The sequence below is a fragment of the Carcharodon carcharias genome, chromosome 10 (genome assembly GCF_017639515.1).
Source record: "Carcharodon carcharias isolate sCarCar2 chromosome 10, sCarCar2.pri, whole genome shotgun sequence".
In the NCBI taxonomy this organism is placed as follows: Eukaryota; Metazoa; Chordata; class Chondrichthyes; order Lamniformes; family Lamnidae; genus Carcharodon; species Carcharodon carcharias.
In genome coordinates this window covers 35442223-35468191 of record NC_054476.1, presented here as the reverse complement: position 1 = coordinate 35468191, position 25969 = coordinate 35442223, and the positions used below count along the sequence as shown (strand labels likewise).

Sequence of the window (25969 nt, the reverse complement as noted above, 5' to 3'; positions counted from 1 at the left end):
ACTCTGGAATTCCCTCCCTAAACCTCTCTGACTCTCCCTCCTCCTTTAAATGTAACTGCACTATTCAAGAAAGGGGCGGGGGGGGAGGCAACAGAAAGCAGGAAACTATAAGCCTGTTAGTCTAACATTTGCCATTGGGAAAACGCTAAAATCCATTATTAAGTTGGTAGTGGCAGGGCATTTAGAAAATCATAATACAATCAGACAGAGTCAACAACAGTTTTGTGAAAGGCAAATGGTACTTGACAAATTTATTGGAAAGTCATTTGGTAGCACAGAACTTGAGTATTGCTGAAAAAAGAGACATGTCAAAGTTTTTCATCTTCTGCTAATCAGGATACTTCGCAAGAATACCAATTTATATACTTATACTTCTCATACAATATAAATTGTTGTTTTCTCCTTATATTGGTATTCTTGTGAAGTGTCCTGATGAGTGCAAGACAAAAAGCTTTGACATGTCTCTTTTTTCAGCAATATTCAAATTTATTAGAGCTCTTTGAGGATGTAACAGGCAGGGTTGGTAAAGGGGAACCATTAGATGTAGTGTATTCGGGTTTCCAAAAGGTATTTGATAAGGTGCCACATAAAAGGTTACTGCACAAGGTAACAGCTCATGGCATTGGGGAGGTGATATATTAACATGGATAGAGGATTGGCTAACTAACAGGGAACAGTTGGGATAAATGGGACATTTTCAAGTTGGCTAAATGCATTGAGTGGAGTGCCACAAGACCAGCCTTTACTGCAAGGGGGATGGAGTACAAAAATAGGGAAGTCTTGCTGCAATTGTACAGGGTGCTGGTGAGTACTGTGTACAGTTTTGGTCTCCTTACTTGAGGGATATACCTCCATTGGAAGCAATTCAGAGAAGGTTCACTAGGCTGATTCCTGGGATAAAAGGGTTGCCTTATGAGGAAAAGTTGAGCAGGTCGGGCCTATATCATTTGGAGCTTAGAAGAATGTGAAGTGATCTTATTGAAACAGTGGGGAGAATTTTCTCCCCGTCAGCGGGGTTGAACCACAGTGAGCGGGCACAAAGTCGATCGCCACCCGCGATCAGCTGCACGCTGCCAATTTACGTGGGCAGGCCAATTAAGGCCCGCCCAGTATGATGCACACCTGGAAGCGCTGTGCGCTCCCTGTGCGGACAGAGGGCTGGGTTGGGGGGTCGGCTGAGTCAGGGCCTGCGCGCGAAAGAAATCTCGTTGAGGTTCAGAGCTGGCTCAGGGAGATTAGTTTGATTTTTGAAAACTTTAATAAAGGAAAAAAACACTTTAAAACATGTCCCCTCATGTGACAGTATCACATGAGCTGGGACATGCCAATGAATTTTATTAAAAATTTTTATTAAACCTTAAAAACCTTCATGAAACCTCATCCTGCCTGTGGATGAGATTTCATGATAAATGAGAAAGCCGCCTGTCTCTTTGCCTGCCCACCAACCTTAAGGTTGGATGGGCAGCTCAGTTTATGAGTTTAATTGCTGGTTAAATGGCCTTAAAAGGCCTTTGACAGTTCGACGGGCGGGCAGCTGATCTGAATGATGCGCTCACATGATCCTTTCGTGTGGCTCGGTGTCAAATTTTGTTTGACAATCATTCTGGTGAAGTACCTTGAGAGATTTTAATACATTAAAGGTGACATATTAATGCAAGCTGCTGTTGCACTTTAGCACCTCAAGTCAAAAATTGGAACCAAGAAGCCCCACATGAGGCGATATCCTAACGACATAATGGGCTGAATCTTCTGGGAAGTGGCAATCACTGTTGAATTGCCACTCCACTCCTATTTTTTGTAACCAACACCGGAGCTCCGCACTTCTTGTCCGGTCTTCCGAACCAGGCCTCTTCAGAAATGTGAAGTGCACCAGTTCTTGGAGTCCTTCGTAGGGCAGGATCGTGGAGGGAAGCAAAGCCGCAGCCCTTTTTACGGCATTACCTGTCGTATTTTGATACGTCTTTATTCCCTGACACAGTGAAAAACTTTGGGACATTTAAACAATTTTCACTGTGTTAGTAAATGAGTGAGAATGTGGTAAGTGGGTAGGGTGGTCAGGGTGGTGGTGGGTAGGGTGACAGTTTGAATAGGATGGCAGGCTGCCAACTGGATAGGCTGACAGGGTGGGATAGGGTGGCAGGGTGGGGAGCTCAGGTCAGGTCAGGGGAGTCGAAGGGTTGGGGGGTGGGGTGGGGGGGAGGGCAGTTGGAGAGTCTGGGGAAATAAGAGGGTCAGGGAGGTAGTCAGAGGGTCGGGGATGGGTGAGAATAAGAGGGTCGAGTGGGAGTCAGAGCTAGGTGTCAGTTGTATAGTTACCCATGAGTTAGATATGGTATTTTTCTGTCTAATATTTCCGATGTAAATATCCAGGTAAGTCAGAACTCTCTGAAGTCTCCAACTCTAACTAAGAGTTGGAGCTTTTTCAGGGGTTCTGGACGCAGGGAAATCACCCATTGGAAGTTGAAAGTTCCTGGCCAATTCCCATGGAGACCTTTTGTTGGGACTTACAAGGGGTCCCCCAATGCTTCTTCCAGGGTACGACCATCTGAAGACTGGAAGATCGGGGCCAATGTCTTAAAGGAACTATCCCTTCTTGAGCCGGATTGCCTGCTCAGGTGGAGGAGGCTGTGAAGATGAGGAATAGGGCATTCAGTGCAGCACATTGTATGTCACAACATTTGAAATAGTTAGCCCCTTTGTTTTCTACGCATTGAGGCGGAACATACATATTTCAAGTTTGCACTTGTAAATTCACTTAGAGAAAATATTTGACTCTTCTTTTTAATTATGCTTTCAAACTACTTGAAGGCTGGTCGATATTTATCCCTCAATCAACATCACTCAAATAAATTATCTGGTATTTATCTCGTTGCTGTTTGTGGGATCATGCTGTGTGCAATCAGGTCACCACACGTTCCTACATTACGACAGTGATCCTACTGCAAAAGATATAGTAATTCCTTGGCTTTGGGATATTATAAATTGGCAAAAGGTACTATATAAATGTGAGTTACTTCTCAAGTGATGGTCGAAGTTTCTGCTCTTGCACTCATATTGGTATTCTTGCGAAGTGTTCTGATAAGGGGAAAACAACAGTTATACTGTATGAAAAGAGAGCGCTGATTGGTTGGCAAGTTTCAACTCTGATTGGTAGGGGCATTGCCATGGAGAATGTGCCAATTGATGGTGACTGACTGTTAACTGCCAAGCATTGTTTTAAATTTAAACCAGGCAGCTTGATGCTGATTGGTCAAAGCATTGCCCTGAGGAATGAGTCAGCAAATGGCTGTCACTTATTTTGTTTAGCTGAAATAGGCACAATGTGTGTACAATCTCAGAATCACAGGCTGGTTGAGTACGATCTGTACCCTGCCCATTGCAGACAGCAGCTGGGACATGGTTTGATATGATCCGCCAGTCTTTGGGACGTGTATCCTACATACCTAGCAACACATTGGCACTGAAATCCATAAACCACATTATCCATTTGTGTGATAGGGAGAACGTCTTTTTAGCTTGACTGCAGTATCGTGTTAGTGGTGAATACCACTCGCTTTGCTACTGCATAATAGCAGTGTGAAGCAGCTAGCTTCACTTGTTGCTCAAATTTTTGAGTTACCTTGCACATTTGCTAAATAATCCTCAGTGTGCTAAGAATTACACTGATGACCAATTTAAGATTGTCAGTCAAGCTGGCAGTGTGCTGCATTTCTGTGTACTGGAAAGTACATATACTAATACACAGGGCCCTGTCCTTTGCAGACAGAAAGAACATGTACACACATTGTGCCTGTTTCAGCTAAACAAAATAAGTGACAGCCATTTGTTGACTCATTCCTCAGGGCAATGCCTTGACCAATCAGGGTCAAGCTGTCTGGTTTAAATTTCAAACAATGTTTGGCAGTTAACTGTCAGTTGCAATCAACTGGTGCATTCAACATGGCAATGCCTCTACTGAAGTGCACATGCCAACCATTTCAGCAGTCTCTTCTCATACAGTATAAATTGTTTTCCCCTAATATTGGTAGGCTTGCCAAGTGTCCTGATGACTGCAAAACGAGAAACTTTGAAATGTCTCTTTTCTGAGGGTAATACTCAAGTTCTGCTCTATGAAACAACTATAAAACCAACAGTTGCATTAAATAGCCCCACCTATAGAGTTCTGATAAATTTGTTTCTTAGCTCATTCAGTAAGGGTAACTGATTCATCTGAAGTCACCTTTTACTCATACCTTTGTTCAGTTCTCGGCACTTCCTGAGGAACCAGAATCACTTGAGCTGTTTACAACGGACTACCCTCATTTCACGAGGTATTTTGACCAGTACTGGGGATAGTTTTACAAAGCCAAGAGGAATTAGCAGCTTTCTGTCACAAAAAAAACGCAAAAATATTCTTGCTGTGTCATGTAAAGGTCCTCCAGGCTCACTTATGCACTGTGTCTAATGTAACTTTCCTTAGGGTCAACAAAAGCACTCATTTTAATGCCCAATGACTTGACTTCTAGCTGGGGGGTGGTGGGGTGCTAAAACACTTGAATTGTTGTACAACAATTGTTGCCATAACAATTGTTATGGCAAAATTAATGGCTCTTTACTTAAATGCATGTAGTATTCGGAACAAAACAAATCAATTAATGGCACAAATAGAGGTTAAAGGGTATGATCTTATAGCCATTACGGAGACATGGTTACGAGGAGATCAAAGCTGGGAGCTAAATATTCAGGGGGATGTAGCTTTTCGAAAGGACAGGCAGGAAGGAAAGGGTGGTAGGGTAGCTTTGTTAGTAAGAGATGGAATAAGTACAATAGCAAGAAATGATCTTGGATCGGAAGATGTAGAATCCATATGGGTGGAGGTAAGAAATAATAAGGGGGAGAAGACACTGGTGGGAGTATCCAAAGGCCCCCTGACAGTTGCTATACTGTAGGACAGAGAATGAATCAGGAGATAATGAGGGCATGTAAAAATGGCAGCACATTAATCATAGGTGACTTTAATCTTCAATTAGATTGGGAAAATCAAATTGGCAGAGGTAGACACGAGCAAGAATTCATAGTGTATAATCGGGACAGTTTCTTAGAATAATATGTTGTGAATCCAACCAGGTGCCGGGCTATTTTGGATCTGGTAATGTGTAATGAGGCAGGTTTAATAAGTGATCTCAGAGTAAAGGATCCCCTAGAAAATAGTGATCATAATATGGTAGAACTTGGCATTCAATTTGAGAGTGAGAAATTTGGGTCAGAAATAAGGGTAATTACAATGGAATGAGGGTGGAGTTGGTTGGAGTGGACTGGGAAAGCAGTTTAGCATAAAAGACGGTTGAGGAACAATAGCAGACGTTTTAAGAAAATAGTTCATGACTCACAACAAAGATATATCCCAGTGAGGAAAAAGGAAAAAAGGGAGGTAGAGAGAAAACAGGGAATTATAGACCAGTCAGCCTGACGTCAGTAGTGGGGAAAATTCTAGAGTCCATTATAACAGGTTTGATAGCTGAGCACTTAGAAAACAGTGGCAGAATCGGACAGAGTCAGCATGGATTTACGAAAGGGAAACCATGCTTGACAAATCTACTGGAATTTCTCAAGGATGTAACTAGTAGAGTTGATGAGGAGGGGGGAGGGCTGCAGTGGACATAGTTTATTTGGACTTTGAGAAGGCTTTTGCCAAAGTTCCGCATAAGAGATTAGCGTGTAAAATTAAAGCGCACAGGATTAGGGATAGTGTATTGAGATGGATAGAAAACTGGTTGGCAGACAGGAAAAAAAGCATAGGAATAAATGGGTCTTTTTCCAAATGGCAGGCAGTGACTAGTGGGGTACTGCAGGGATCGGTGCTGGGACCCCAGCAATTCACAATTTATATTAATGATTTGGATGAGGGAACTAAATGTAATATCTTCAAATTTACAGGTGACACAAAGCTGGGTGGGAGAGTGAGCTGTGAGGAGGATGCAGAGATGCTTCAGTCTGATTTGGACAAGCTGAGTGAGTGGCAGATGCAGTATAATGGCAGATGCAGTATAATGTGGATAAATGTGAGGTTATCCACTTTGTTGGCAGAAACAGGAAGGCAGGTTATTATCTGAATGGCTATAAATTGAGAGAGGGGAATGTGCAACGAGACCTGGGTGTGGTTGTACACCAGTCGCTGAAGGTATGCATGCAGGTGGTAAAGAAGGCAAGTGGTATGTTGGTCTTCATGGCGAGAGGATTCAAGTACAGGAGCAGGGATGTCTTGCTGCAATTATACAGGGCCTTGGTGAGACCACACCTGGAATATTGTGGGCAATTTTGGTCTCCTTATCCGAGGAAAGATATTCTTGTTATAGAGGGAGTGCAGCGAAGGTTTACCAGACTGATTCCTGGGATGGCGGGACTGACATATGAGGAGACATTGAGTCGGTTAGAATTATATTCACTGGAGTTCAGAAGAATGAGGGGGATCTCATAGAAACCTATAAAATTCTAACAGAACTAGATGGGGTAGATGCAGGAAGGATGTTCCCGAGGCTGGGGGAGTCCAGAACCAGCGGCAACAGTCTGATGTTTTGGGGTAGACCATTTAGGACTGAGGTGAGGAAATATTTCTTCACCCAGAGAGCAGTGAGACTGTGGAATTCGCTACCACAGAAAGTAGTTGAGGCCAAAACATTGTATGTTTTCAAGGAGTTAGGTATAGCTCTTGGGGCGAAAGGGATCAGAGGATATGGGGAGAAAACGGGAGCAGGCTATTGAGTTGGATGATCGGCCATGATCATGATGAATGGCGGAGCAGGCTTGAAGGGCCAAATGGCCTACTCCTGCTCCTATTTTCTGTTTCTATGATTCAAGCAAGGGGATAAACCAACCATGGTTAACCAAGGAAGTTAAGGAGTGTCAAATTGAAAGAAAAAACATATAATGTGGCAAAAATTAATGGTAAGCCAGAGGACTGGGAAAGTTTTAAAAACCAACAACAGATGACCAAAAAAAATAATAAAAATAGAGAAAATAAACTTTGAGGGTAAACTAGCAAGTAATATAAAAACGGACAGCAAGTGCTTCTTTAAATGTATAAAAAGGAAGAGAAAGGCCAAAGTGAAAATAGGCCCCTTAGAGAATGAGACTGGGAAAATAATAATGGGGAACCAGGAAATGGCAGAGGGATTGAATAAATACTTTGCTTCAATCTTCATGGTAGAAGATACTAATAGCATTCCAAAAATACTGAATAATCAAGGGTAAAAGGGAGGGGGAGTGAGGAAATAATACAATAATATCACTAGAGAAAAATTACTAGGGGAACTAATGGGGCTAAAGGCTGATAAGTCCCCTGGACCTGATGGGTTGCATCCTAGGGTATTAAACCATTAACTACAGAGGTAGTGGGTATACCGGTAGTAATCTTCCAAGAATCCTTAGATTCTGGAGATGTCCCAGAGGATTGGAGAATGGCCAATGTAACACCCTTATTCAAAAAGGGAGGGAGACAAAAAGCAGGTAACTATAGGCCAGTTAGCTTAACATCTGTCAGTGGGAAAATGTTGGAGTCTATTATTAAGTATTTAATAGCAGAGCATTTAGAAATACATAATCTAATCAAGCTGAGTTAGCATGGCTTCATGAAGGGAAATCATGCCTAATAAATTTTTTAGCATTCTTTAAGGTAAAAAGCAGGATAAAGGGGAACCAGTAGATGTAATATATTTGGATTTCCAAAAGGCATTTGATAAGGTACCACATATAAGGCTACTTAATAAGATAAGTACCCATGGTGTTGGGGGTAGTATATCAGCATGGATAGAGAATTGGCTAACCAATAGAAGACAGAGAGTTGGGATAAGGGGGATATTTTCGGATGGCAACCTGTAACTAGTGCAGGGCCACAGGGATCAGTGCTGGGACTTCAATTATTTACAATATATATTAATGACTTAGATGAGGGAAGTGAATGTACTATCGCCAAATTTGCGGATGATACTAAAATTGGTGGGAAGGCAAGTGGTGAGGATGAGAAAAGGAGTTTACAGAGGGATATAGACAGGTTAAGTGAGTGGGCAAAAACTTGGCAGATAGATTATAACTTGGGAAAATGTGAGCGTGAGGTTATGCACTTTGGCAGGTGGAATAGAGGAGCTGAATATTATTTAAATGGAGAAAAACTGCAGAAGGCTGCAGCAGAGGGATTTGGGAGACCTTGTGCATGAATCCCAAAAAGCTAACATACAAGTTCAGCCGGTAATAGGGGGGCAAATCAAATGTTGGCCTTCATTTCAAAGGAAATGGAAAATAAAAATAAGGAAGTCCTGCTAAAACTATACAAGGCACTAGTTAGACCACATCTAGAATACTGTGAACAATTTTGGTCCCCTTATCTAAGGAAAGATATACTGGCATTGGAGGCAGTCCAGGGATGGTTCACTAGGTTGATCCTGGGTATGGAGGGATTTTCTACTGAGGAGAGGTTGAGTAGGTTGGGCCTGTACTTGCTGGAGTTAAGAAGAAAGAGAGGCAACCTTATTGAAGCACGTAAGAGGTTCTTAGGGGACTTGGCAGGATAGATGCTGAGAGGTTGTTGCCCCTTGTGGGAGAGTCTAGGAGTCCAGAAAGCATAATCTCAGGGTATGGGGTCACCCATTTAAGACAGAGATGAGGAGGAATTTCTTCTCTGAGAAAGTAGTGAATCTGTGGAATTCTTTACTGCAGAGGGCTGTAGAAGCTGGGTCATTAAGTATATTCTAAGTAGAGATGGGCAGAATTTTTAATCAGTAAGGGTATCAAGGGTTATGGGGAAAAGGCAGGGAAGTGGAGTTGAGGATTATCAGATCAGCCATGATCTTATTGAATGGCACAGCAGACTCAATGGGCCAAATGACCCACTACTGCTCCTAAGTCTTATGGTCTAACAGCCAAAGAGGCACCTGGCAACCATGGTGGCTTTCTCCACCTTCCTAACACTGTCCCCACAGGACCGATTAAGAGGGATCACACTATGCTATATAAGATGATTAATGGATTTTATGGATTTAGGATCATTGAATGGCACAGGAGGAAGCTATTCAGTGCATCGAGTCTGTGCCAGCTCTCTGCAAGAGCTATTTTGCTAGTCCCATTTCCTAGCCCTTTCCCCATGGCCCTGCAACTATTTTCCCCTCAGCGCACCACGATTGATTCTTCCTCCAGCATTCTTTCAGGCAGTGCATTCCAGATCATAGCCACACACTGTGTAAAAAAGCATTTCCTCATGTTGCCTTTGGTTCTTTTGTCAATCACTTTAAATCTGCATCGTATGCTTCTAACCCTTCTGCCAATGGGAACAGTTTCTTCCTGTGCACCCAGTTCAGAACACTCATGATTTTGACCTCTATCAAATCTTCTTAGAACCATCTGAACTCTAAGAAGAACCACCCCAGCTTTTCCAACCTGTCCATTTGTTAAGTTGCTGCTGGACAGAGGTCTGTTTATACCCCATGTAGAGTAATAATCTGTCCAGTTCTAGGTACACCACCTCAGGAAGGGTATTTGACCTTACAAGAGAGATTCAAGCACATTCATCAGAATGATACTGGGCTTAAAAGGGTTAAATTATGAGGAAAGGTTAAATAGACTATGTTTGTAATCCCTGGATTATCTGGTGGAGTTTCCTGGTGATCTAATTGAGGTGTTTAAGGTGATTAAAGGAGTTGATAGGGTACATAGGGAGAAACTATTCTGTCTGGTGGAGGGAGTCCAGACCAAGGGGGCATAACTTTAAAATTAGAGCCAGGCTTTCACGAGTGATTTCAGGAAGCGCTGCTTCACAGAGTGGTAGAAATCTGAAACTTTTTCACCCAAAAAGCTGTTGAGGCTGTTGGTCAAATTTTGTCTGATGACACTCCTGTGAACCAGCTTTGAACATTTTTACTATGTTATTAGAGGAGCTGTTTAAATGCAAATTTTTGTTGATGGGTTTTAGGATATGGTAGCTGAGATAAAATTCTGGAGCTATATAAGAAACATTTGCATGGCAAGATACCAACACTGCATTTACCAGCATTTGGCTTTACATCAACTTCTTCTCAATTGCCTTTTTTTAAACAAATTTCCTCAGCTCGGTTAAATCTGCTGACAGTTTTCAGGTGCTTTGAGCTGCCAACAGCTCGTAACAAAATTTAATTCTCAAACTTTTGCTTCAGAGCTGCTTGTTCCCTTTACTTTGTCAGCAGTTCAGTGACTTGGCTTTCCCAGTCACTGGGTTCTAGGACTTCAATATTCAAAAAGAAGAAAATTGTACAAGAAAAGTTCACATACTCCCTCAGGACCGGTTTCATCCATGACACATAGCAACTTATGAATTGTGAGATTGAAAGTCTAAGGCCCATCGAGTTCACCATCTACCATCCTGGTATTCAAATGATGCTATGATAATGAAGTTGTTGACTAATCACAGTGATCAATCTCTATCGATGAGCCTACACAACAAACGCAAACAGGAGGCGGGGGAAAACTCCCAGTGGCTGAGAGCTTTGGGAACCATAGATCCAAAGTCACCCATCAGAATCATAGAATCACAGCACAAAAGGAAGACACTTGGCCCATTCTACTTGTGCTGGTTCTTTGAAAGATTTATCCAACTAGTCCCCTCCATTGCTCTTTCCCTTGCCCCTCTTTTTTAAATCTTAACTACATATCCAATTGCCTTTTGAAAGTTAACATTGAATCTGCCCTTTCAGGTATCGCATTCCAGACCATTATAACTTAGGGTAAAATAAATTTTCATCTCCCCTCTGGTTATTGTGAATTGCCTTAAATCTGTGTCCACTGGTTACTGACCCTCCAGCCAGTGGAAACAATTTAACCCCATGTACTGTATCAAAATCCCTCAAAATTTTGAATGCTTCTATTAAATCTCCCCTTAAGCTACTCTGCTCTAAAGAGAATGCAAGAACGGGATAGGCCATTTAGCCTCTTGAGCCTGTCCTGCTATTGAATGAGATCATGGTTGATCTGCAACCTATCTCCACATACTCGCCTTCCACATGCATCCTTTCATGCCTTTGAATAATAAAAATCCATCAATTTCAGATTTAAAATGAACTGATCTAGCACCAATTCCAAACTTCTGCCACACTTTAGATGTGGAAGTATTTCGTAATTTTACTCCTGCTCCCAGTCCTAAACTCCCTAAACAGAAATAATTTCACCCCATCCGCTGCTGTACGGTATGTTCCAGCATGCCATACACACCACACATCATGTCTCAAATTACTCACATACAGTATTTCAAAATTTTATTTCCAGCAAGAAATTCATCCAATTTGCATTTGGATGAATCAAAGCTCTCTGCTTCCTCTTTCTCCCTAGTGTTTCACAATACTTGCAAGTAAATGCAGCAAATGACAGGCAGGTTTTATGTATTAGGATTAGGAACATGCAATATTAGGGCCGAGGTCATTCTAGGTTAGGTGGTAATAACAACTTGTGGCGTGGGAGCAGAAGGAAGATAGGACAGAAGAAATCAAGCACCTAAAACAGACTACCTGGTCATTTATCTCATTGCTGTTTGTGGGACCTTGCTGTGCATAAATCGGCTGCTGTGTTCCTCACATTGCAACAGAGACTCTGCTTCAAAATAAATGTATGTCATTAGCCAATTAGCCAGATACACTTTGAAAAGTGAAGTTGTGAAAAGTGCAATATAAATGCAGGTTCCTTTTATAGGAAGAGAGTTGGTGTTGGAGTGAAGAGCTCTAACAGGCTGCAAAGGAGAAGAGGGAGCAGAGTTAGAGTAAAGAATGATGAGTAACTTTGGGCTGAATTTTACAGGGTGTTGTGGTCCTCACTCCCAGCTAAAAGTCAGTGGGGAGCCTGCCCAAGGGAAGAATGACTGTGCTGCTGTCATTTCATGATCAATTGGCCGATAATAGGCCCCTCGGGGAAAGGACATCCCCCTCAGAGAGCTGCAGCCAATTGGATGGCTGACAGCTCTAAGCTCCTAGCATCATAAGACAGGAATGCTAACCCACTGTTCGAGCTACAGGGAGTGCCTAATGGAGATTGTTGTTGGAGCAGGGCAAAAAGGTAAGTGGGGTGGATTTCGCTGGGGTCAGGTTGGATGGCTCATTCAAGGGGAATGGGGGTGAGAGGGGCATAGTTTGAGAGCCCTGGTTGGGAATGGGGGGGGGAGGGGGTGGGTAAACGGGGAAGTGCGATCATGGGGGGCTGACTCCAGTGGACACAGACCACCCACAAATGAGGTCCCTCCCCATTGCCTGATACTAGCCTGCGTACTTAAACGAACTTCCTGCATGGCATGGGCCTTCCCATGCCGTGTAAAAAATAGCAGTGGGGTGGGATCAGGCCATTAATTGGTCACTTAAGGGCCTCAATATGCCTGTAGCCTCCACTGCACACCTGTAAAATTTTATACAAGTTGGGGGTGGTGGGTAGTCGGCAGGAAAGCCAAGTGCTGGATTTTACGAACCACAACCACCACTACCCCCACCCCCAGCTTTCAAACCTGCCAGAGAAGGAGTATAAAATCCAGCTCGTCTGGGGAAAGGGGTCAGAATGCATGAACACCAGCATACTCACAAATTCTTTCCTTTATCAGCTTGCCAGAGCAGGAAAGCCACTTTCCCAAGCCAGTTGAGTCTTTCAACATTGCCTGAGGCTCAAGACAAGAAGACCTTGTAATCAGCTCTTTACTGCTTCAAGTTTTAGGATCAGAGTTCAGAATTCCAGTGACAGAGAGCTGTGACTATCACTAAAATGAATGGCTGATTCACCAGCATCACAACTCTCCAGCACTGAAGCCCATCCTACATACTCTCCTGTTGTATGGCTGTTTTTTTTTAATCGTGAGAGTTTAGAGAGTTGTAGTTGCTACTGTTGCTCATCGCCATCATCCTTCCATCTTCTTTTTCATTGCTCCAGATTTTGCCGCCAAAATAACTGAGAGTTCAATGGCATTTGCAATTATTAGCATGCAAATGATCCTGCATCTTGTGGTGAATAAAAGATTCTTTTGTAAGTTATGAATTGCCACAAGTTTCTGGATGATTTGTGCTGCTCTCTGAAAATGGCAACTCATCATCAACCTGGCGATGCGCTCTGTGAAGTTGCACATTAATTACCCATTAAACTCCCCACAGGAATTTAGGCTGGTACTCAACAGTGCAAGGACCCTTTCAGTGAGGAGATTTATGCAATACTATTCTACTTCACCAGCCCAGTAAAAATAAATAAATAATTAAACAACTGAAGCTGTGGCTTCTCACTCCTGCAGCTAGTAAATTGATGAGATTCAAAAAATTTTGGCTTTCTCCTCCTGCTTCTTTTTCTCTCCGCCTTAACCCAATCTTTCTTTCTTCTCTATTTTTCTTTTTGTACCTGATTAGACTCTTTTTCACCCATTTTCCTTCTCCTTCATTCCTCTGTTTCTTTCTAAATCCTTAAAACTTATTAGTGAAGGACATAGACGTTCACTGAAGTCTTAGGTACCCCATTGTCCATGTTGCGCCATTAACAGTTCATGCTCCCAGCACATCATGGTACAAAGGAATCTCATACTGAAGGGCGAGGAAAATGTTTAACTAATGGAGAACACCAGGTGTTGCTTTGCTTCAGCAAAATCTAGGCCATTAAACCATGGGATGGGTGGATGGGGCTGAGGAGTGGGGGGAAGGGGGCAGGATAGGAAGAGAATTATCGATTGGTCTTTCTGATCGATATTTATCCCTCATCCAACAGCACCGACACAGATGATCTAATCATTTATCCCATTGTCATTTGTGAGAGCTTGCTGTGTTTTCCTGCATTATAATGATTACCCTTCAAAAGTTACTTCATTGGCTGTAAAATGCTTTGGGATGTTCTGAGGTTGTGAAAGGCATGAAAGAAATACCAGTCTGTTTATCTTTCTAATTTTTAGTATAGTGCCTTGATAACTGTTTAAAATAGGAAGCTGGTTTTCCATAAGACATCCATAGAGGAAGAGGCGTTGGCCATTTGGCCCATCACCCTGCTTTGCCATTTTACCAAGCTTGGCAGCTCCATCTTTTCAGAACCAATTCTCCATCTTTCTCTTTACCGCTTACTTACCATATATTTCTCCACCTTATATGCACCTCCATCAATGTTGCATCCATAGGGCCAAATCTTCCAGTCTCCATATTGTCAGGGACCAATGTACAACTGAGATGCACTTTGGGATCCTGTGGAAGTTCTGATACATGTATCTATGTGGGAATGGCCTGGGAAGTTTCAACTTCTGATAGGCAATTCTCTGGCTCTCCGGGACCCTTTGCAAATGCCTCCAACTCTGAGTTAGAGTCAGAAACCTCAGACAGTTCCATGTGACTTACCTTGGAAATTTTAGACAGATTAAAACCTAGGGCGGGATTTTCCGCACCTACCTGCTGCTGGGATTGTCTGGTCCCACTGCAAGTCAATGGACTTCTGGCTGGGGCCCCGCCTCGCCCACGGCGGGTCCTGCCCTGGACAGGGCCGGAAAATCCCGGCCCTAGTCTAACACCTGGGTAACTCTAAAATTGACCCTCCAATCACCCCGACTACCACCTGCCGACTCAACCCGAATACAACCGACTCGACTTGACCAACCCCCAATCACCTGACTACACCCCCCACCCAAACTCCAACTGGTACCGGCTACCCCCATGGCCTGACTACACCCCCACCCCGACTACTCGCCTGACCCGACCAGACCAGACTACCCTGAAACCTGACCCGATTATCCCCAGGACCTGACTACCCCTCCTGACCCAACTTGACCCTTATTCACTTACCCACCTCACCCCCTTACTTATCTGACCCACTTACCCCCTACCAACTTACGCACCTCACCAACCTATCCAGCTGCCCACCTCATCTCCTATCCATTCACTCACTCATCTAATCACCTATTCACTCACCCACTCATTAACATTCAAACTGGACCTTTAAACTTACCATACGGTGGTTAATGCCATAAAAATAGGGAGGATCCTGTCTTCCCCTGACTCCACTATGACCAGATGGAATTTCTTGAATGACGCTGCATGTTTCTATGGAAACCGGGCTTGGAAAGTCCAGGAAGAAATACGTAGCAGTGTCAGGTAGGGAGAATTTTTGATCACAGCGGTAGGTAGTCCAACAATCATTTCCACTACTTGGATGATCTGAGCCATAGTCTTTGGCAGCAGTGTTCTCACAACACCTTCTTCTGGATTCACTTCTAATGAGCTTAGCACCCTCGCCTTGCAGTCAGAAGATCGTGCGTTCAAGACCTGATCCAGGACTTGAGAACTCCAGTGAAGGATTAAGGGAACACTGCATTGTTGGAGGTCTAACCTACCTATTCAGTTAGATGCAATAAACCAAAAGGCACTTCTGTTTTTGTAGAAGCACAGTGAATTCTCCCTGTATGTTGGCTAACATCCATCCCTCAATTCCCAATCTCACTGCATTTCAGATTGTCATATGAAATCCCATGCCACTCTTTGAGCAGCAGCAACAATCAGTTCTCGGAGGGTGCTGGCTAAAATCAGTCAACTCCCAAAACTGATTAACTGGTCATTTGGTCTTTGTTGCTTGTGGACCTTTCTGTGGTCAACCCATATGCTTCACTTGCCTACGTTGCATTCAAAGGTCCTATGCATACACAAGTCCCTTCTTCCATTTGAATTAAGACTATGGTCCTTCAACAACAACAACTCCTTGTATTTCTATAGCATCTTTAACTAGTAAAATGTCTCAAAGTGCTTCATAACATAGTTATCAAATAAAATTCGAAACCGAATTACCTGAAGAGACTTTGGAACAGGTGGTCAAAAGTTTGGTCAAAGAGATGAATTTTAAAGAGCATCTTAAAGGAGGGCAGAAGGCCAGAGAGGCAGATATAGTCAGGGAGGAAATTTCACAGCTTAGAAAACAGATAGCTAAAGGCATGGTTTACAATGATGGAGCTCAAGAGGCCAGAATTGGAATCCTTCATAATGATCTTAAATCAGAATTATGTACATGTGATATCCATGGTTAAGTTTATATTTCAGTGAATTCTGTCAATACATTCCACAGAAATGATGTTTTCACTTGGGTTGGGGGGCGGGGGGGGTGTGGGGGGGGTGCATGGATGGTCACTAAAAAATCCTACAGGAAATTAAGATGAAACTTCTTTATCCAGACAGTGATTAGAATATGGAACTCACTACCACAGAAAGGAATTGAGGCAAACAGCATAGATGTATTTGAGGGAAGCTAGAAAAAATGTATGAGGGTGAAAGGAATAGAACAATATACTGGTAGGGCTAGATGAAGTAGGGGTGGGAGGAGGCTCATGTAGACCATAAACACTGTCATGGACCAGATGGGCTGAATGGGCTGCTTCTGTGCTGTAAAATTCTATGTAAGAAAAATGATTTTGTAATGACAGGCCAGCTCAAGAATAAATGAATGCCAGGGTGTCAGTTCTGTTACATGTCAAAGAGTGGGTGGAAACTACCACAAGATTCCCAGTTCCAATTTCCAGGTCTCCATTGCCAACAATCCTGTTTTGATACAGTACTCTCACCAACTGCAATTTAATACTTGCAACATATTAAGTGACTTATTTAGTTAAAAGAAAGTCAAAGTGCACTGTTTACTGGCAACATCAAGGAATTTTAACCATCTGCAGAATTATTTTTAAGCTGTTCTTTAGTGACTGTCTGAATGTAGGTATATGTTTGAACTCTGCCACTTTTCAAATTATTTGTTAAATGGAGGCTCCTATCTGCCCTGAGATGGATGTGAAAGATCCCATGGACACTATTTTGAAGAGCAGGGGAATTCTCCAATATTTATCCCCCAACTAATATCACTAAAGAAGGTTTTTTGATAATTATCACATGACTGTATGCGGGAGCTTGCTGTGCACAAATTGGCTGCCACGTTTCCTACATTATAGCAGTGATTGTCCTTCAAAAGTATGTTATTAGCTATAAAACACTTTAGAATGTCTGGATGTCGGGAAAGATGCCATAGAAATGCAAGTCTTTCTTTTATGACAGCCCTTAATGATTACAATTACAGTGTATTTGGACTCTACTTCACTGAAAAATCCAAGTACTGGTGTTTTACTTCAGAAATATTAAGGCTCAGACTTTGTTGATTGCGAAAGACAAGACCATACTCCATTTCTCTGGCTGTCACAAGCCATTGGGAGTGTCTTTAGCTTCAAGCTGTTTAGCTTGAAGGAAAAAGTTTGAACTAAGAGCCATCTCAAAAAATCTGTGTCTAAAAAACAAGCCCCCAAGTGATGTCAAAGAAATTTACGAGAGGCAAAACGAGTGGAGTATTCAAAAAAGTGGGGTCAGAAAGTAAATCAGAGTCATTCTATGAGAACAGTTGTTTAAATTTGGCTTTTGACAATCGACTGTGAAAGTGCTTTGTGTAGGGTGCTTAATTCTTGGGTAGTGAAGTCATGAAGTTATGCTCACTAGGGCAGAAAGGTGAAAGATGGGCCTAATCAGTGAAAGCAGAGGCCTCCTTAACTATTACATTGTAAGATGCCTCCAGGCAGATGCCAAAATAGGGGCATTGGCACTGTTTCCATAGCTACATCTCTCCCTCCCCTCCCTATTAAGTGAAACCACGACTATATCAAGCTCCCTAATGCAAACATCCCTGAACCCTCTTGACAGGTAAGTGCAAACATCAGTCCCTGTTCAATTTGATCTTTCAAAAGGCTGTGGTGTGAGATTAATGGCAGAAGGTCCTGCGGCTGCAGATGAGAAGGATGATGACTGAACAAGGAGACTTCTGAAGCTTACTCAAACAGAGCTACTCCATTCAAAGGGGGTCACTTCACTTTGAGAGTTTGTTAGTTTTAACACGAAAGGGAATTCAAAAAAAAAGAAAACACCCTTACAGATTAGTGCTTACTCCTTTCATGCACTTGCAATTTTTTTTATATATCAGTTTTACACGGACTACAAGAACAACTTTAAAGGTCTGCACCAACTGTGACAGTTATTAACCTTGGGAGTTATGTATACTGTAGCCTATGCAAAAATTCATTACTTTTTCTAATTTCCACAGTATGCCCTACAATTTCAGAATTTAAAGTTTGACACAAAGCTCCGCAGTGTTGCGGTGTGGGAAATGAAGTTGAAAATATTCACCCACCCCTGGGAATTGCTGGAACAAAGACCAAAGTCCATCTAGTTTGCCTTCCACCATCCTGGTGGCTACATAATACAATGATAATAGAGTTATTGAATAATTACAGTGATCAATCTCTTTTCAATTAGTCCATAGCAGGCCCAGGCATGAGGTGAGGAAAAGACCCAGTGGTAGAGTCTTTTGGAAACATAAGAAATAGGAGTTGGAGTAAGCCATTTGGCCCTTTGAACCAGTTCTGCCAGATCAACAGGATTATGGCTGCTCTTCAACCTCAACTCCACTTTCCTGCAATACCCCATTTCCCTTAATTCCCTTAGTACCCAAAATTCTTTTGATGTCTGTCTTGAAGAAACTCAACTTGAACATTCACAAAACCTCTGAGGTAGAGAATTCTAAAGTTACCAGTTCCCACCAATGCATGCTATAACACCGCCCCCAACCCTTTTAAATAAATAATCCATTCTTGGGCACCTTCATATTCATACTGCAAATATTACTACGTTTCCATGAAATCCACAGTTATCCTGGGACCCAATCTCATTTTTATTAAAGACAATGTCAGGCATCCAAAGGAAATTTAATTTTAATTCTTGTGCAACAATAGAAATAAAATCTAAACCAACAGGAATGTGGCAATAAATAGAAGTTAGGATGTCAGTGGTTCTCATGCATTCTCGTCACAGAGCCCAGTTTGAACCGACTGGGCCAGATCTTGCACTCACAATAATGACGAGGCTAATGATGCACCCCGTTATTCATGTATGTATAATTCAGTGACAACAGGCAGGGAGGTGCCTGGTTAAACACAGATATCCAAAAGTTGCTCCCTGAATTGCAACCCATTAGACTCACCACGGAAATGTTAACTCTGTTCCTCTCTCTGCAGATGCTGTCTGATCTGCTGAATGCTTCCAACATTTTATGTTTTTAAAGTTAAGCCTTGTCATTAGAAGTACATTTTTGATGACATGTTTAATGTTAATTACTGCCAATCAATCTCTTTGACACTAAAAATTAATTATTACAAACATGGCATCTAACTTTTGAATCTTTCAGGCAAAATTTAAAAATGTAATTTTTTTTCTTACTTTTCCTGTCTCTTTTATCTTTCTCCCTTCATCCAATCTCTTTCCCTCTCTTTCTGAAGCTGATTTAATATTGAATTCACCCTCTTTCTCTGTCCTTCCTGGTTCTTTCCTCAATATTTACAACTCATTGGTTAGTCTCGTTTGGCCCTGATCACTCAGGCCCCAGATGCCTTCTTTCTCAGTTCGCACTTTCAGCAACTTTCTAGGCAAGAACTTTTTTCCAGCTGAAGGGGCAAGTTTAAATAATGGTAGACATCATTAGGTGCCCTGCGACAGCAGGTTCTGTCCCATTATTTAAACTTTGCCTGGAACAAAAGGGAGTCCAGTACGGTCCATTACCTTTGTATAAAACAATTCCTCTGCTCTTTACTAATTGTTCTTCACTCCTTTAATCTAAGTACTGAAGGAACCCGAACCCTTCCCCTTCCAGATTTCAAGCTACTCAAGTCATTTTTTTGACACTGCATTGGTAGAAATACTTACTCTTTGACTTTCCCTGATGAAAGCTATAAAAATAGGACTTTAGAAACTTCTAACTTATAAAAACCACATACCTCGCACATTTATTGCGCTACTAGCTGATTTTCCATGGTGTTGCAAACAGGAAGGAAAGGTCCAGTGTAGATGACAGGGGAAAGGGAGTGTGAGTAACATAGGAAGATTTGAACACAAAAGTGAAGAACAATGGCTGTCATTTTATGAAGAGGATGACGACATTCAATCTCTTGAGCCTATAGCACTATTCAATTAGATCATGGCTGATTTATGTTTTATCTCCATCTACTGCCTTGATTCCATATCAGTTTTGAACTTTTCATTTGACCCCATCACCCCACCCAGTGTCCAAAGCTTTTTTGGGGGAAGAAAAGTTCTAGATTTTCACTACCATTTGCGACGAAGTGCTTCCTGACATCATCCACACACATGAACATTTCAAAGTCATAGATTCTGTTGTTGAATTTATGTAATAGTCAAAAAAAAAACTATGCAGTGAATTTTTCCTATGACGGGCAGGCTGTTCGGGAGCGGGCGCGGTCAGGCACAGAGCCGATTGCCGCCCACGATCGGCTGCGCTTCACCATTTTACGCAGACCAATTAAGGCCCGCCCAGCATAACGCGCGCCCAGTAGTGTTCAGCACTAACTGTGCAAGCAGGGGAGAGGAGAGAGAGTTGGAGTCTGTGCTCTTTTGTACATGTGTGTGAAAGAATGCAGCAATCTCCTTGAGGCATGGAGCCGACTCAGGGAGATGATGCTGATAATAAAACGTTTTATAAATACAGTAAAAAAAATTATTTGAACATGTCCCTTCATGCGACAGTGTCACATGAGCTGGGACACATTTGTGAATTTAGCAAAATTCATTTAATTATTTTGTAAAACCTTCAGGAGACCTCATCCCGCCTGTGGATGAGGTTTCTTGAAAAACTCGAAGGCCGCTTAAGGTTGGACGGGCAGTGTCGTTAATAAGGTAAATTACTTTTTTAATGGCCTTAATAGACCATTGACAGTTCAGCAGGCGTGCAGCCGCCTCTGGCGCGTGCCTGCCAAACAAAATATTGAAATGACGTGCGATGACGTCGGGGTGCATGCCCGATGTAATCTCGCGTCATTTTACACGTTGGTGTGTCGGGCCCGCCCCTGCACACCGACGGCAATATTCTGCCCTATGGCAATTTGGAAAGTAGAGCTGTTTGCAGCATTAGGAGATGGTGGCCAATGGCAGAAGGATATGACTACAGCATGACATATTTACATAGGCAGTTTGCCTTACAAATGTGACCATTTGGAATTTATAGTGGGCAATTGATAAGGGAAGTGGAGGCTGATGCAAGATTGTCATATATTACAGACAGAACTTTAAGCATTGTAATCTTGTTACAGTCTATCGAATGAGAACATGTTGAATGTAATGCCCATTTCAATCAACCCTGCTCACTGCTCCTTGCCCAGCTCCATTGATTCCATTTGCCAAAATAGATGGATTTAATAAAAGGAGCTCAATTACAAATCTCTCCATTGCCTTGTCCCCCATTTTACCTCTATAAGCCTTCGTCACAGATATGTTAAACTAAAGATTTATACTTATAAAGCAGCTTTCATGACCACAGGATGTCCCAAAATGATTTATAGCCAATGAAGCACTTTTGAAGTGCAGTCAATGTTGTTAACATATGAAAACAACAGCCAATTTGTGCACAAGAAGCTCCCACAACACCAATGTGATAATGACCAGGTAATCTAATTTTGTGATGTTTATTGTTATCAAGGGATAAATATTGGTCAAGGACAACAGGGAGAACTTCCCTGCTCTTCTTCGAAATAATGACCAGAAGCTGTGTCGAACAAATTAGTTGGGGGATAAGGAAGTGGTGAGGGGTGGGGTGTTTGAGATAATGAGAGGAGCAGAAGGCAGGGTGGATTCCCAGGAGGATTTGTTTAGAGCACTGGAGGATACAGGAGGGAACAGCTGTTGAATATCAGCTGTGGTTTCATTTTTAAGCACTCGCACCTCTGAGTCAGAAGATTGTGGGTTCCAGATCGTGGGACCCAAAAGTCTAGGCTGACACTCCAGTGCAGTACTGAGGGAGTGCTGCGCTGTCTAAGGTGCCATATTTCAGATGTGACGTTAAAGTGAGGCACTGTCTTCCCTCTCAAGTGGACGCAAAAGGTCCCAAGGCTACTATTTTGAAGAGGAACAGGGAGATGTCCCTGGGGTCTCATTACCATCTTCATTTGCCTTTCACCATTGTTTAATCTCCACTACCTTTGCTATGACAGACCTTTCCTTTGTTCTTTCCATCCCTTCATCTTCACCCCTTCCCTGTCTTTGTACTTGCTTAGGACCTGTGACATCTCTAATTTCTTCCAGCCCTAGTGAGAAGTCAGTGGACTGAAATATTAACTCTGTTTCTCTCTCCATGGATGCTGCCTGACCTGAGTATTTGCATAATTTCTGTTTTTATTTCACATTTCCAACATCTACAATAATTCGCCTTTGTGTTGGGAGTTTCTGCTAGCTTGTAAACATTGTAGAAAAAAGGGAAATACTCAACAATGACTGCTCTTCAAAACATTGTTCATTGGCTGTGAAATGCTTCGAGAGTTCCCGAAGATGGGAAAGGTTCTATATAAATGAAATAAATTGTAATTTTCCCTTAAAATGGAGCTGAAAGTAAAGAATATCACCTAATAATCATCAAAAGGCAAATTTGTTGCACAGTAGGTTGCAAAATAGAATCCTGCTGCGAGACCATATGATCAGAATTCATCTTCTGTAGTTGAGATTCGGACAGGTTGCAGGTGCAAGAGTTAGGCAGATGGGAGGGCTAAATCCTTGCAGCTTTCGATTTGAGATTCCAAGGTCCAGCTGTCCTTTGTCTCACCTTCGTTCTATACAAAGTGTTCAGAAAACAGTTGGACTTGGGACTGTGCCAAAACTATCAAATGACTTTGAAGACTTGTCACTTGTTCACCTTCCAATGTATACAGCTGCTCTATATCACCCACCACCCCCATCAATCCATTTGTTTTGGCACTCAGTCAAAAGTGTGAAATCAACTGATACAATATTCTTTTCAGGCCTATCCATATGAGAAGGAAATGCAAGAGGGGAAAAGCTAAGAGAAACTAACACTATATTGTATGTGAGTGTGTGAACATAAGAAATAGGAACTTTTGACCTGGAAGTAGAGCAGTAATGAAAATTTGTAATTTCTTTAGAAGGTCTTTAGAGTCTGTAATTGTTTTTGTGTTTGAAAATATTTTAATACTTTTAAAAGTTTTCATAAATTGTAAGGGATCAATTGTAATTTTCTTGGATGATAATTGTAAAGTCTGGTCCACGTGACCTGGCAACCCTTGAACTGGAAGCATTCCCAAAATGAAAGAAGTTAAGAAAAAAAATCAATGGGCAGACAAGAGAAGACAGACAAAGAAGCTACTGCTGTAAAGACACAAAAGGAGATCTGCAAACAGGAGAGCTGGAAGATGAAGGTGGTCGGCACACAAATGCAGACACAGAGAAAGCAGACAGACAGAGAAAGAAACACAGAATTCTTGTGAGGAGGAACAGCAAATCCCTCTTAGGGAGGGATCAATTTCTTTAGCAGAAAATGAGAAAGGAGCTCTTGGAGGCACTCTGCGAGCTAAAACCTGGAAAGCTCTGTGAATAGCTTGGAGAGATTAAAGAGCAGTGTGTTAGTGGTCAAACAGTGAACTGAAGTGTTATTGATTGGTCAGTTGAAAAGGGACTCTGGAAAGCTACACCATCAGAATTGTCATAACCCAAGAAAGAGAGGGTTCATAGGAGTGTGCCTTGCTGATGATAATTATACCTGTGAAACTTGAAAGCCATTGTCAGATAGGACTCCTACCTGTTAAATTTCTGTGATTCATCCACAAGGATATCCAAGTGTCTCCGACTAACATTTCCAAGTCTCTCATCATTTGGTGAGTATGTGAAAGTGTATGGGTGAGCGAAAGAGTGAGCACAAGAGAGAGCGTGAGAGCACAAGTGAAAGAGTGAGCGTGAAAGTGAGCAAAGGAGCGAAAGATTGAGTGAACAAATGAAAGTGAGTGAGGGAGTGAAAGATTGACTGGGCAAGTGAAAGTGAATGTGTGCATGTGTGAGAGTGGGCGAGTGAGCAAAACACCGAGCGAGCATTGGTGAGCAAGCAAATGAGCGATCGAAAGAGAGTGAAAGCGCAAGCAAGAGTGAGAGTGAGCGTGAGTGAGCGCGAGTGACTGAGTGAAAGTGAGAGAAAATGAGCGAGCAAGTGAAACAGAGTGAGTGAGCAAGTAAAAGTGTGCGAGCGAGAGCGTGTGAGTGAGTGAGTGAGCAAGAGAATGAATGATGTTTGTGAGTGAATGAATAAATGGATGAAAGAAATGTGTCAGTGTGGTGCGTGAGGCGCATGAGAGTGAGAGTATGGTGAGTGAGTGGAGAAAATAGTACTACGTTAAAAATGAAACAGCAAAACCAAAATTTGCTGTAAGTTATGAGGAGTATGAGGGTGCAATAATTCTCAGCAGAAATTTTCACTCATCAGCAGTAGCAGATTCTGTTAACAGAAGAGTAGCTAAAACCATGGGTAATAGGAAATAACTTTTGGCAACTAAAATTGTTTAGTAAAAACCCGCATTCTCTGGAGACCTGGGAAAGATGCACTGTCGATGGTCAAAAAAAACATCCTTAAGCACATGAACAATTGCTGATAGGAACCATCTGGTGACACGACATTATCAGGACACTGACATGATCAGTCCCATGGGTGAAGGGATTTTGATTTGGCCTGAATGTGCAAGGTGTAATTTTCCAGTTGGAGTGTTTATATGCTGGAGATTCTGGCAGACATCAATTTTTTAAAAAACAGGTTTTTTCTTGGCATATAGGCCTTGCCAGCATTGTCAATCTATTGTCCATACTGTTCATGGTGAGGCTGAAATTAACAGTTGGAGATTTCACGCAGTGAGTGACCTCCTGGATTTCTGACGTGCATTTGCCTCCCATGCATGAACCTCAGGAATGTAAATTACCACTCAAGTTTGTCCCAAAGTGCTTTACTTTTGGAAGTGTAGTCACTAGTTGTAATGTAGGAAATGAGGCAGCCAAGTAATGCACAGCATGCTCCCACAAACAGCTATGACATAAATGGCCGGATAATTTGTTTCTTTTTAAATTAATGTTGGCTGAGGGTCGATATCAGCCCAGGATACTGGGGAGATTTCCCTGCTGTTTTTTGAAATTATGCCTTGGATTCTTAAACATCCACCTGAGGCAGAAGACAGGGCCTCGGTTTAATAATAGCACCTCCAACAGTGCAGCACTCACTCATTACTGCACTGGGAATGTCAGCATGGATTATGGGGTGAGACTTGGACCCATGACGTTCTGACTAAGGGGTGGGAGTGCTTCCACTGAGCCAGCGTTCACACTGAAATATAACTGCACTAATCATTAGTAATTACCTTTATAGAGGAGATATATTTACTAACAGGATACATCTACAGTTTCTGCAACCCAAAGGCATTTCTTTTTAAACAAGAATGAATATTGACACTACTGCGCCAGCCAATGAGTTGTAGATGAGATGGAACTTATGGCAGGACTCTTAAGGAAACAGTCCATTTACTCAACAAATAAACTGTTTAAACAGCATCTCTACAACCTACAGCAAATAGTTTACAGCATTAACTTAACAGGAGTCTCCATGAACTACAGCAAACAGAACTCATGACCAAAACTACAGCAACTTCTTCAAAGTAGAGCAGGATTATTCACCAATGAAATGCAGTGAGTGGAGAAAGGTGTGCAGAAAGCCAATCCCAGTCAGGATACAGTCTTTAGGTGTGATTAAAGGGAAGATTATTTAATCATCTCCATCATCACCAAGACTTGTGGTGTCATTACAGGCAGGCCTGATTTTTTTTCTCCCAAAAAACAGTATTCTCGGGGTATAGGTGACAATGGAAAGGCTGCTTTTATTAACCATTCCCAAGTTTCCTGAGAAGTGTTTCTATATTTGGAAGGCATCAGGAGTCAGTCAGGAAGCATGGGACTGGAGTTCTCTCTTTTTTAAATTTTTTACATGGGATGTACATCACTGACAAGGTCAGTATTTGTTGCCCATTGTTAATTGCATTCGTGAAGGTGTTGGTGAGCCATCTTCTTGAACCAATGCAGTTTATGTGGTGTAGGTACATGCATTGTTGTTAGGGAGTTCCAGGACAGTGAAGAAACAGTGATATAGTTCT

At 42.2% G+C, this 25969-nt stretch overlaps 1 protein-coding gene across 3 annotated transcripts in view; it reads right to left on the bottom strand.

Annotated features, from left to right (window-relative positions):
* The window catches only part of si:ch211-266k8.4 (TBC1 domain family member whacked), a 144226-nt gene that overhangs the window by 53015 nt on the left and 65242 nt on the right, over nucleotides 1-25969 (bottom strand). The window lies entirely within an intron of this gene.